This window comes from Anarhichas minor, unplaced genomic scaffold, assembly GCF_050575085.1.
Source record: "Anarhichas minor isolate MPS153535 unplaced genomic scaffold, ASM5057508v1 ptg000114l, whole genome shotgun sequence".
NCBI lineage: Eukaryota > Metazoa > Chordata > Actinopteri > Perciformes > Anarhichadidae > Anarhichas > Anarhichas minor.
The window spans coordinates 61,113-71,508 of record NW_027466560.1 but is presented as its reverse complement, the minus strand read 5'-3'; the positions used below and the strand labels follow the sequence as shown (position 1 = coordinate 71,508).

General features: G+C 42.8%; 1 pseudogene; it reads left to right on the top strand.

Moving 5' to 3' along the window:
* Nucleotides 1-636: 636 nt before the first annotated feature.
* On the top strand, nt 637-9,187 carry LOC142940089 (mitoferrin-2-like; annotated as a pseudogene).
* Nucleotides 9,188-10,396: the final 1,209 nt, after the last annotated feature.

Here is a 10,396-nt window from a genome sequence, read left to right as displayed (position 1 = left end):
CATAATTGCTGCAGCTGTTAATGTCAATTTAATTTAATTTAATTGACTTACAATAAATTATCTATATGGAGAGTGTAGAACAACATGTATGTTGCTCTTATTTTATCCAATATTATTAAAACATTACATTTAGTTTTTTAAACAGCAGATACTCTACGATGTGTGTCCAAGACAAATTAATTTCCTTCTGGACAATAAAGTCTATCTTATCTTATCTTATCTTATCTTATATTATCTTATCTTATCTTATCTTATCTTATATTATCGTATCGCAAAAGCTAATAGGTTCAGATAATTAAGTAGACAATATAAGTTATACTGTGATATTTAAATCCAAAGTTGTGTATATTTTGTATATATATAGTTATAATTCCAGTTTGGGACGTCCCGTTTAAAACGCTTCCCGTAAATACACGTGACTTCCTGATGTTACAAAATCATCAACACCCACGTGACGCTGAAACTCCGCCCACTTTATTTACCCGCCTTATTACGAGACAGACTCGGCCAATTGGAGGGACTGGTAGTGATTGACAGTCAACCATGTCCAATCAGCTTCCGCTTCTAAGCGTGACTTCCTGGACAAACCCACCGAGGTCCCACCCGCCTGGACTCCAGGTCCACGGAGAAACGTCTATGGAAACGCCGGGCGTAGACAGCCGGGGCAGAGCTTCGATGGATTGGCGGCAGGCTGCTGGACGCCACGGGGAAGTTTGTTGGGTCTCTTTCGCAGAGAATGACGGGGGAGCAGATGTTGCATCGAGTAACTCCGGAGACCTCGACCTCTGTGGAGGAGCCTGAGATAGACTATGAAGGACTGCCGCAAGGAGCCGCCACCAGCACACACATGCTGGCAGGATCCGTGGCTGGAATCATGGAGCACTGCCTCATGTACCCCATCGACTGTGTCAAGGTACTGAAGCAACACGCTGCTTATTTAGAAACGTCTGCATGCCTCGTTCACGTCACGTTAAGCCATAGAGCTAACGTAGGCCCAATACAAGCCCCGAGCTCGATTAACGTCAGGCTACGAGCTAACAGGGCTAACTATAGCCATCGGGACTAACTGTAGCTAACGGGGCAAACCTCAGCTAACAGGGCTAACCGTAGCTAACAGAGGTCAGTTAACTAACATTACATAAACATAAAATAACGCAACACAAGGTTGTCACTGAAAAACAACCCGAGTGAGTATGTTTACAACATTTCAACGTTCATTTAGTTAATTATTTGTGTAATTACAAACTGACAGTTGCGTCTCCTCTCACGAGCCTACTAGCTAGCAGCAGTTGCGCCTTTCTGGTCAACATGCATCCATTATCGGACATGTCCTTAACTGACCTGTCGCTCCTTTTTAGTGGAATCTTACTTAAATCAACACTTTTTTCACAGTTCTTATTCAAATGGGTATATCTCAATTGAGAGACATTGTCATTGTTATGATATTCCTCATTTTTGTACTTTTTTTTTTACACAAATAATGTTAGATAGTTGATGTGAATATTGGTCTGTTCACTGAGGATTTAAAGGGGAAAGTCCGTGAAGAGAAAGAAGTAGATGATTAACACAGAGGGGTCCGTCTGTCACTAGATCGACAGTCGACAGTATAGATGGATGAATTCTATGAAATAACACACACACACCTTGGTTTTGAAGATGGTAGTGTGTGTGTGTGTATTTACTGTAAACTAATATAGATTACATAACTAGATAGTTTTATGATTACCTAACCATACTACTTTTTTATTGTTATTGTAAAAACTGTCAACAGTGGAGTGGACACAGTTCGATTCACTATTCATCCTGGTATTTTTCTCCTTTATCAGGAGTTGCACAGTTTTACTACAATGCTGTAATCTCCCTGAAGACAAGTCTTGTATAATATGACAGATGTCACATGACTTTCTAACAGATCTCTGAACTTTGACTGTAAACCTCTGCACTCATGTGTTTCTCACTGTTTGAGTAACACATAAATGCTATTTCTAACCAAGTAGATTGTTTAGCCTTCAGAAGTTCACCGGTGCTTGTTACGCATAATAAATTCACTTAATCTAGACTAGAGTGTGGTTTGATGCAACACTATTGACCCACAATGCAGTGCACTACATACTAATGGAGGAAATTAAAACCCTACAGGTATACATGCTCTTCATACAGACTCGAGTTCTTTGTGTTGTGTCACAAGATAAAGAACAACCAGTTCTCACTGAGCTGTGGTCCATCAAACAAAGCTCTTGTTCACAACAAATTCCTTGATGATTAGCTCATCCGTGTGTGTGTGTGTGTGTGTGGGTGTGGGTGGGTGGGTGGTCATTGTAAATGGTCACATAGTGATTATGACTTGTTAAAATGCATCAGTATTGTCAAGAAAGATAATTTAATGTTAATACAGTTTGCCAAACTCCAATGTTGACATCTGTTTCATCATTTATAGAAAGCATTGAACAAATAAATGAAACAAAAAGCTCCTTTTTTTTTTTTTAAACTGAGCTCCATGAACCTAAATTAAATGAGTACGTAACTTAAGAGAAAAGGTGAACGATCTTTAATGTGTTTTCTTTCTGTTACCCCTCCGGTCCAGACTGTGGCTGCCTGTTTCAGTAGAAGGAGGAAGTGCTTTACAAATATATATATATATATATATATATATATATATATATATATAAATGTATTCATTTTCCAGTAATGTTTGGCGGGCAACTTCCTCGTCCCCAAGATTCCCTATTTTCACAATCTTCGTTCATGGTTGGCAAACATCTTTTATCTCTTTGTTCATTCTTGCCACTAATTTCAGACTCAGTTTCCTGTTTCCTCATTCATCCGAGGGCTTTACAGCGTTACTTTAAACCTGATCTCTTCTGTTTGTAAACTTAAATTCTGTTGACCGACTTCCAGCGGCTCTCCCATTTTATTTATTGGTACAAAGATACAATAAAACAGTCCAATTATAATAGGACGGGTAGCTTACAAAGTACCGTATACAACTTTTCATATATGCCGTAGTACTCGCCAAGACTTTCAAACACAGTTTGATGCGTAGAATCAGTGGAGTGGACTGTCTCTTCTGTTAGTCGTCAGGATAAATTGAGAGTTGCATTACTTGTTCGAGGGTTTTCATCGGCCAGATTTGAGTCAAACACACACACACACACGCATGTACTCTCTTACTTGCCCCTTCCAGGGTGTTGGTGCTTGGCAAAAACAACAACATTAAATACCAAACTTAAGCACACTGCAACAAGATGTCCTCATCCTAGATGTCTTAGTGAAGTGTAGACAAACACCCCTGTGTCTATTAGACTGATGGTGTACCGCTCACTAAACATTAATCTGCTCAACATAACGAGACAGAAAAACACAATTTTATCACAGATGGAAACGGAAAATACAGACTTGATTGTTTCGAAGTTATCAAGCAGCTAATTGATTTCCGACACAGTGACTCCGAGGACATTGACGTGACTGACGTCTGTAAAGACAAAGAATGTCAGAGATTTACTTCCTTGTTGAAACGTCTTTCGCTTCCAGTAACAGTCTGATTGAAGGTGTGATTATAAATACATGGCACCGTGTTGTCTCAAACATCACCGGCTACAGTGACTGATGAGTGGACGAGTAACACGTGACACAAAGATAAAAATATAACATTTGTAATGTGCTTGTAATGCCAACACAGAGAACATGACCGTCTCTGAAATATCAGTACGTGCATAATACATTTTAAAGGCACAAAATTCAGATCTTTTAGTCAAAGTATCCAGTGCTACAAACATGTATCATGGTCTTCTTCACTTCCTGTTAGCAATACACAACACCATATGTCACAAGAGTGAGCCGGTGACTCCGCCGTGAGTGCCTCTCAGCTGTTGCTTGTGTGACTGAGGTCCTCGTGAGTTGACAAATGCAGCTTTAAAATGGTTGTCTTGCGTTGCATGCAAGCTTCAGCTGCCGTACTCTCCTGAGTCTTAATAATGGTACACGGTACTCCGTTACCGTGCGAAGAAGTGTCGTGAACACAAAGCCCTCGGTGTTGTCTGTTGTTGACACCTGATTCAGTTTTTGGTTTCTCTTTCTCCCCCCCACCAGACTTGAATATGTTTTTCATACGGTGGATGACTGAGCACATTCCATGTGAGTCACCATTTCCTAGAAGGAGGACCACCATGTCCGCCTGAGGGTGTAGGAGGCAGGAGAAGGTCACTTATTGCATGTTAGGAAAAACTTGACGATTGCGCCATCTTCTTCTGGGGGAATTTAGTTTGTTATGCTTACAGTGATGCTTATCTGAGCGGTGGGCTGTTTTTTTGTTTTGTTTTTGCAACCCTTCCTGGCTGCGTTCAGCTCTCTCCGTCCTCATTCGTGGTTTGTGGTTAGCGACTTCTACTGCGTTCGTTTCTCTGACGCTTTAAATTAACTCTGCCGCAAGTTGGTGTGGTTTTTTTTTTTTTTTTTTTTAGTTGGCAGACTCTGAGTGGGATGTGTGCGACACAAACTACTAGAAATTTGTACACAGAATAGTGAAACTACAACTTGACTTAGTCACCCAAGCTTCATTTGTCTTTAACGATCCATCACCTGGTTGTTCAGATATTAGCAGGACTGTTGACGTCCTGAACTTTGATGGTTTGAGATGCATTGTAAGTTTTTCTTTGTGTGAGCATCAGGTACCGATCTAAAAAAGAATGAACTAGTTCTGTCAAGCTGGAAATGATTTATGAAAAATACTTATTAACTTGCCCTGTTAGCTAGAGTTGGCCCCGTTAGCCAGGGCTAGGCCTGTTAGCTTGTCACCTGACGTTAATCGAGCTTGGGGCTTGTATTTGGGCCTACGTTAGCTCTGTGGAACAGACCATGTGAACATTCCAGCGTGACGTGAACGTAACTGTTGACTAGTAACATCTAGTCTTACGCATCTGTCTGTTCCTCTCACACCAGACTCGCATGCAGAGCCTTCACCCGGAGCCGGGGGCGCGCTACAGGAACGTGATGGACGCCCTGCAGCAGATTGTGCGGACGGAGGGCGTGTGGCGACCAATCAGAGGGGTGAACGTGCTGGCGGTGGGGGCGGGGCCTGCTCACGCGCTCTACTTCGCCAGCTACGAGAAGATCAAGTTCTCGCTCAGCGACGCCATCCACCCTGGAGCCAACAGCCACTTTGCAAATGGTAAGATGAACATTTTTCACCCATGATGCTCAAATGTACCGTAGCTTCTAAAACACTATTTATCAACTCCTTTTAAGGCACTTGTTTGATTTTAAATGTCAGTTTGATGACAGTGGAGGACGTTGTTGAGGCTTGAGCTTCATCTTAATGGTTTTCTCTGCTCTACAGGAGTGGCCGGTTGCATGGCCACAGTGCTGCATGACGTCATCATGAACCCAGCCGAAGGTAAACAATCAATCGGTGTTTAAATCAACAGGAGAGCTAGTTACGTTAGCAGCACCGCTAACGGCTAACCAACGGAGGTTCACTTCAGTTACATTATGGTGCCTTCAGGCTCTGCTCAGTAGTGAAAATGAGGATTTAGTGAAGGTGGATAATAAAGTTATGATGTGTGAGGAGACGTACAACATAAGTAAATATTAGAGATGAATTATGAGCTGTTTACACTAACTCTAATAATGCATCATTGACACTAATAATTGCAAGATTTGTTTTAATCCATAAAAATCGTTTTAGCTCTCTGTTGGTCTATTTATAGAAGTCCTCCTTTCAAAGAGCCTTAAATCCCCGACGGTGTCATTCTACCATCAGGACACTTGATGGCGCTACAGACTCGGCTGTAAACCCCAACGTTACTGCGACAGTTCAGTCTATGAGGGACATTCATTTATATGTATTAATCATCATATTTCTGTTGAGACCAACAGACTGTTTTGTGTTGTTTTGAGCAAAATAAGTACTGCTGTTCTCCAGCAGAGGAATTCTTATTCCACTAACACGTCAACTTCTCGATTAGTTGATTGAATCGACAGATATGTAGAAAACAATCACACAAAATCACCACTTTTTGTCTTGTCAGAGATGTGCTCATAATTCTAATAATTGTCATTAATTGTATTAAGAAAAACGATGTTTTTGAGACAGTTTGGTTCCACTTCTTCCTTCCTGTCTTTCTAGTGTTCCTGCTTTCCTCAGAGTTCCTCTTTCCAGTTCCCCGTTAGATTGAGCAATCACGTAAAATACAAACATTTATTTTTGGTCTCTTCTCTCTTCAGTTGTGAAACAGCGGATGCAGATGTTCAACTCTCCGTACTGCGGCGTGCTTCACTGCGCGGCGTCTCTGTTGAGGCACGACGGGCCGGCCGCGTTCTACCGCAGCTTCACCACCCAGCTGACCATGAACGTGCCCTTCCAGGCGCTCCACTTCATGACCTACGAGTACCTCCAGGAGCTGCTCAACCCGCACAGACAGTACAACCCGTCGTCCCACGTCGTGTCAGGCGCGCTGGCGGGAGCCCTCGCCGCCGCCATCACCACCCCGCTCGACGTCTGCAAGACGCTCCTCAACACGCAGGAGGCTCAGGCCATACACGTGATCCGGGCCGAGGCGGCGACGGCCGGCGGGGCGGCGGTGGGAGCGTCCGCCGGCGTCCGGCACATCTCCGGCCTCGGAGAGGCTTTTCGGACGGTGTACAGGATGGGGGGGGCGCCGGCCTTCTTCAAAGGCGGCCAAGCCCGGGTCATCTACCAGATGCCCTCCACGGCCATCAGCTGGTCCGTCTACGAGTTCTTCAAATACATCATCACCAAGCGGCAGCACGAGAGGCGGCTGCGCGGAGATCGTGACGGCGACAAATAAAACATCTGGCGGTCGAGGATTTTGGGGTTTCGGGCAAAACACAACGAGTTTGGAAAGATCCAGAGTTTAGATTCTTTGAGCAAACTTTTATTTTGTTTACTGAGATCTATTAACCGAGTTTGATCTATTTCATAGCAGGCGAGGACACGTACGAATGTTAGGAGACGGCTACTTTATTATCGGGGTTAATGTCCATTAACATCCATCTGATAGAAAACAGGCCTTTAAATCGCTGACCGGAAGTCCTGGTTCCCTAAACTCGCCCAACTCAACGTTCTTCAACGCAGAGTAAAGTCTGTGAGACAGTCTAACTGAACTATGACTCTGAGCTTTAAGGTGTTTACATTCACTTCCAATCAACTGTGTAGAAATTGTATCTTTTTTTTTTAACATACAAAGGGCTAGAACTCCTACTTTAATGTCCTAGTTACAATCCAGTGTGTCTGAGGTCAGAACCAGAACACGGTTCATCCCGACACAAATACTGAAGAGCTGCGTCGGTGTTACGACCATATCACCTCCTGACCACCGGGGGGCGCACAGCTCAACAGAAACCAGCTGGAGAATTACAGAATCAGCAACATCCAATTAGTTTGAATACAAGTGCTGCTGTACAGTAACTATTACATCATGTGGGCGACACAAAGCCTGTAATATATCCTTCTTGTTGTTTAGTTTTGGATAAAAGAATCCTCGAGTATAGAGACTTCCTGTCCCCTCGTCTTAACGCCGGTGTGTTTTTGGTGAGATGTCTGAAATAAGTTCTGTGGTTAATGGTAGCTGAAGAGATTTTAACGTTTTGTTCTACGATATAAAATACGTCGGTAAACTCCCCTCTGGTGAACTCAGAAGCTTCTACGTGTCTTAAAAGACGATTGCTAACGAGAGTTAAGACGAGTAACGTCCTCGTTGGGTTTACGTCACCAAAGGTTAGTTTATAGCCGAGCGTTAGCGTTGTACTTCTGCTGATTACATTCACACCACGGCGGGGCGATGTATTGATATTAAACCAATATTGTTTTAGATTTTATTTATGGTGATATGACATCAGTGTTCCTGGTTTTAAAGGCTGCGTTGCAGTCGCATGATAACAAGAATCAAATCCACGTTACTGATGATTATTTATCAAAAATCTCATTTTTTGTGGAAGCACCAATAGTTAACCTGACGATATCGAGGTATTTGGTAAAACAACGTTATATTCTCCATATTGACCCAGACCTACACATTTAATCTGTGATCTTGCTGTGAACACAACGTGAGTTTCATAATTGTTTGTTACAGAGTTCATTTTCTGCAATAATCCAAAATCCTATGAAAAAAATAATAATCTGTTTTAGTGGAGGGAACCAGTTTGATGCTAACTTCCATCAACACTTAAGGTGTGTGTGCTACAGTGTGTGTGTGTGTGTGTGTGTGGACTTCATAGAGATCAGCTGAGACTCATCACAGCGTAGCTGAGCGACCCACTGTGTTAACAACACAGAGAGTCACAATAATCTGTGTTAACTGTTATCATGAAACCACAGTGAGAGTCTCTAATGTCCACTCGCGTGTGAATGATCGTCATCGTCGGTGTTCACGTCACTGACGGACTCGTGCCGCTTCATTTCTGTTCTAACACAACAAATCGATCATACGGAAGATGATCCAACATCAGAGTTTATAAACGAAGGATTCTTCTTCTTACAGAACAAAAACAGCGCGAGTGTTTGCCTTAGACGATCGCTTTTACGTTTTATTTTTATTTTCGAAGCGCACAGCATCCTAGCACTTAATAGAGACTTCTTTCTCATCGTTAGGACAAAAAAGAAAAGTAACTTTGACATTAAAACAAGTACGCAGAAGAAAGGTAACTTGTGCACATGCCTTCAGTTAGCCGCCGAACAGCCAACGCACAACTGCTACAGAAAATCATCCCATAGAGATGTAATGTGGTTCAAAGCCATAAGAGGATGAAATTGTATATAAAATAGTATATATATAAATATGGATTGAAAATCGGACCAGCTACGTTTTCAAGCCAACCTGTATGTTGAGTTATTCAAGTAGAAAACTGAAACATTTGATCAAAACGCTGGAAGAATTCAGGCTTTTTGTGGAAAAAGCCGTCGGATAGTCTTCTGGAAAGTGGCAACAAAGTAAAAAACTGGATTATTCTAAATTCAAATGCGGATTAAATGGGTGAAGAGAGTTTTAATAATGTGTTTAAAAAGTTTAAAGGTTGGGAAACCAAAGACGGAGCGGGGACTTGTTTGTCAGACGACACTAATGTGAAAAAGCTTGAACCTGTATTTTGTGAATTGTAAATAAACTCGCTACGGCAGCTCCTCGCAGAAGCAGGGTCTTCTCTTGGTGCTGGCTCGCAAAGAGAGAACTTACTTTGGGCTCCTCGTCTTACTTTTCCTCTCCTTCCTTCCCAGATATTAAACATTTAATTCAATACTTTAGAGGTTTTAGGAACTTCTGCCATTAGACTGTTTTTATTTTCACTCAAGTCCAAATCTTCTGTGTTGGTTTAACTTTGATTTATTAATTTTACAACTCACCAGAAACCTTTATCTTTATCCCAGAAACAACACTTTGTAAAGCACGATTGATTGACGAGGTTTTAATTATAAGTGACTAGAGGTTCAGTAAGAAAATATTGATTGATAGTAATGAACGATATTACTTCTATATTATATGAAGACATAACCCTGATATACTTGAAATGAAGCAGACGCTGCTGGATTGGACACACATCCCCAGTAATGAACACACTGCGATCAGACACTTCTACAGACGCTGAGCCGACAGCATGAGCAGGACGGCCGGTGCCCCTTCAGTGCAGGAGCCGCGACCGACCAGCAGGAGGCGCTGATCCTGGGACGGCCCTCAGTGGCCTCGAGCTCACCAACCTGTTGGTTTGTACCCACAGACTGTACTGAGTGAAACGCTGTTATGATTTACAGAAGATAATATCACAATATTAACTTTTTACTCGAGGCAGGAAACTTCTTGGTGGAAACTACGGAAGCCCACAGGTGACGTGGGATCAGTTATTATTTTGTAATGCTCAAACAACACCGTGACAAACCGATTGGCACCAATACATTTGATGATGATCAACTGCTTTATGTATTTATTAAGCAACGATTCTGGTTCCTGTTTCCCAAAAGTGAGGATTCCTTGTTGTGGGATGGACGATTTGAACTAATATCTATATATTATGACATGTATTACATCCTCTCAGGCTTTCCGTAGGTAAGCTGGCTGTTGCAGTTTTCTGCAGAGATGAAGCTCATGAGCTTCCTGGTTGAAAGCTGACAGGCGGGACTCAAGCAGACTGACAGAAAAGCAGCACCTCCACCTTCCCTCTCTCGCTGCGGATCCCGTTTCACTCGAGGCCCCCGTGTTTGTTGTCATTCCCCCGGGGCCTACAAGCTGAAATCTTTCATCTCGTCTAACCTTACACCCCCCCCCCCCCCCATACCTCCCTACTGTTGTTCCTTTTCAGCGTCGCTGCACTAAAAACGTGAGGCGATCCATTTAGTCGGTCAGGAAAGGTCTCGGCGTGTGAGGTCAGGGCACCTCGTCTGGGAGGACGC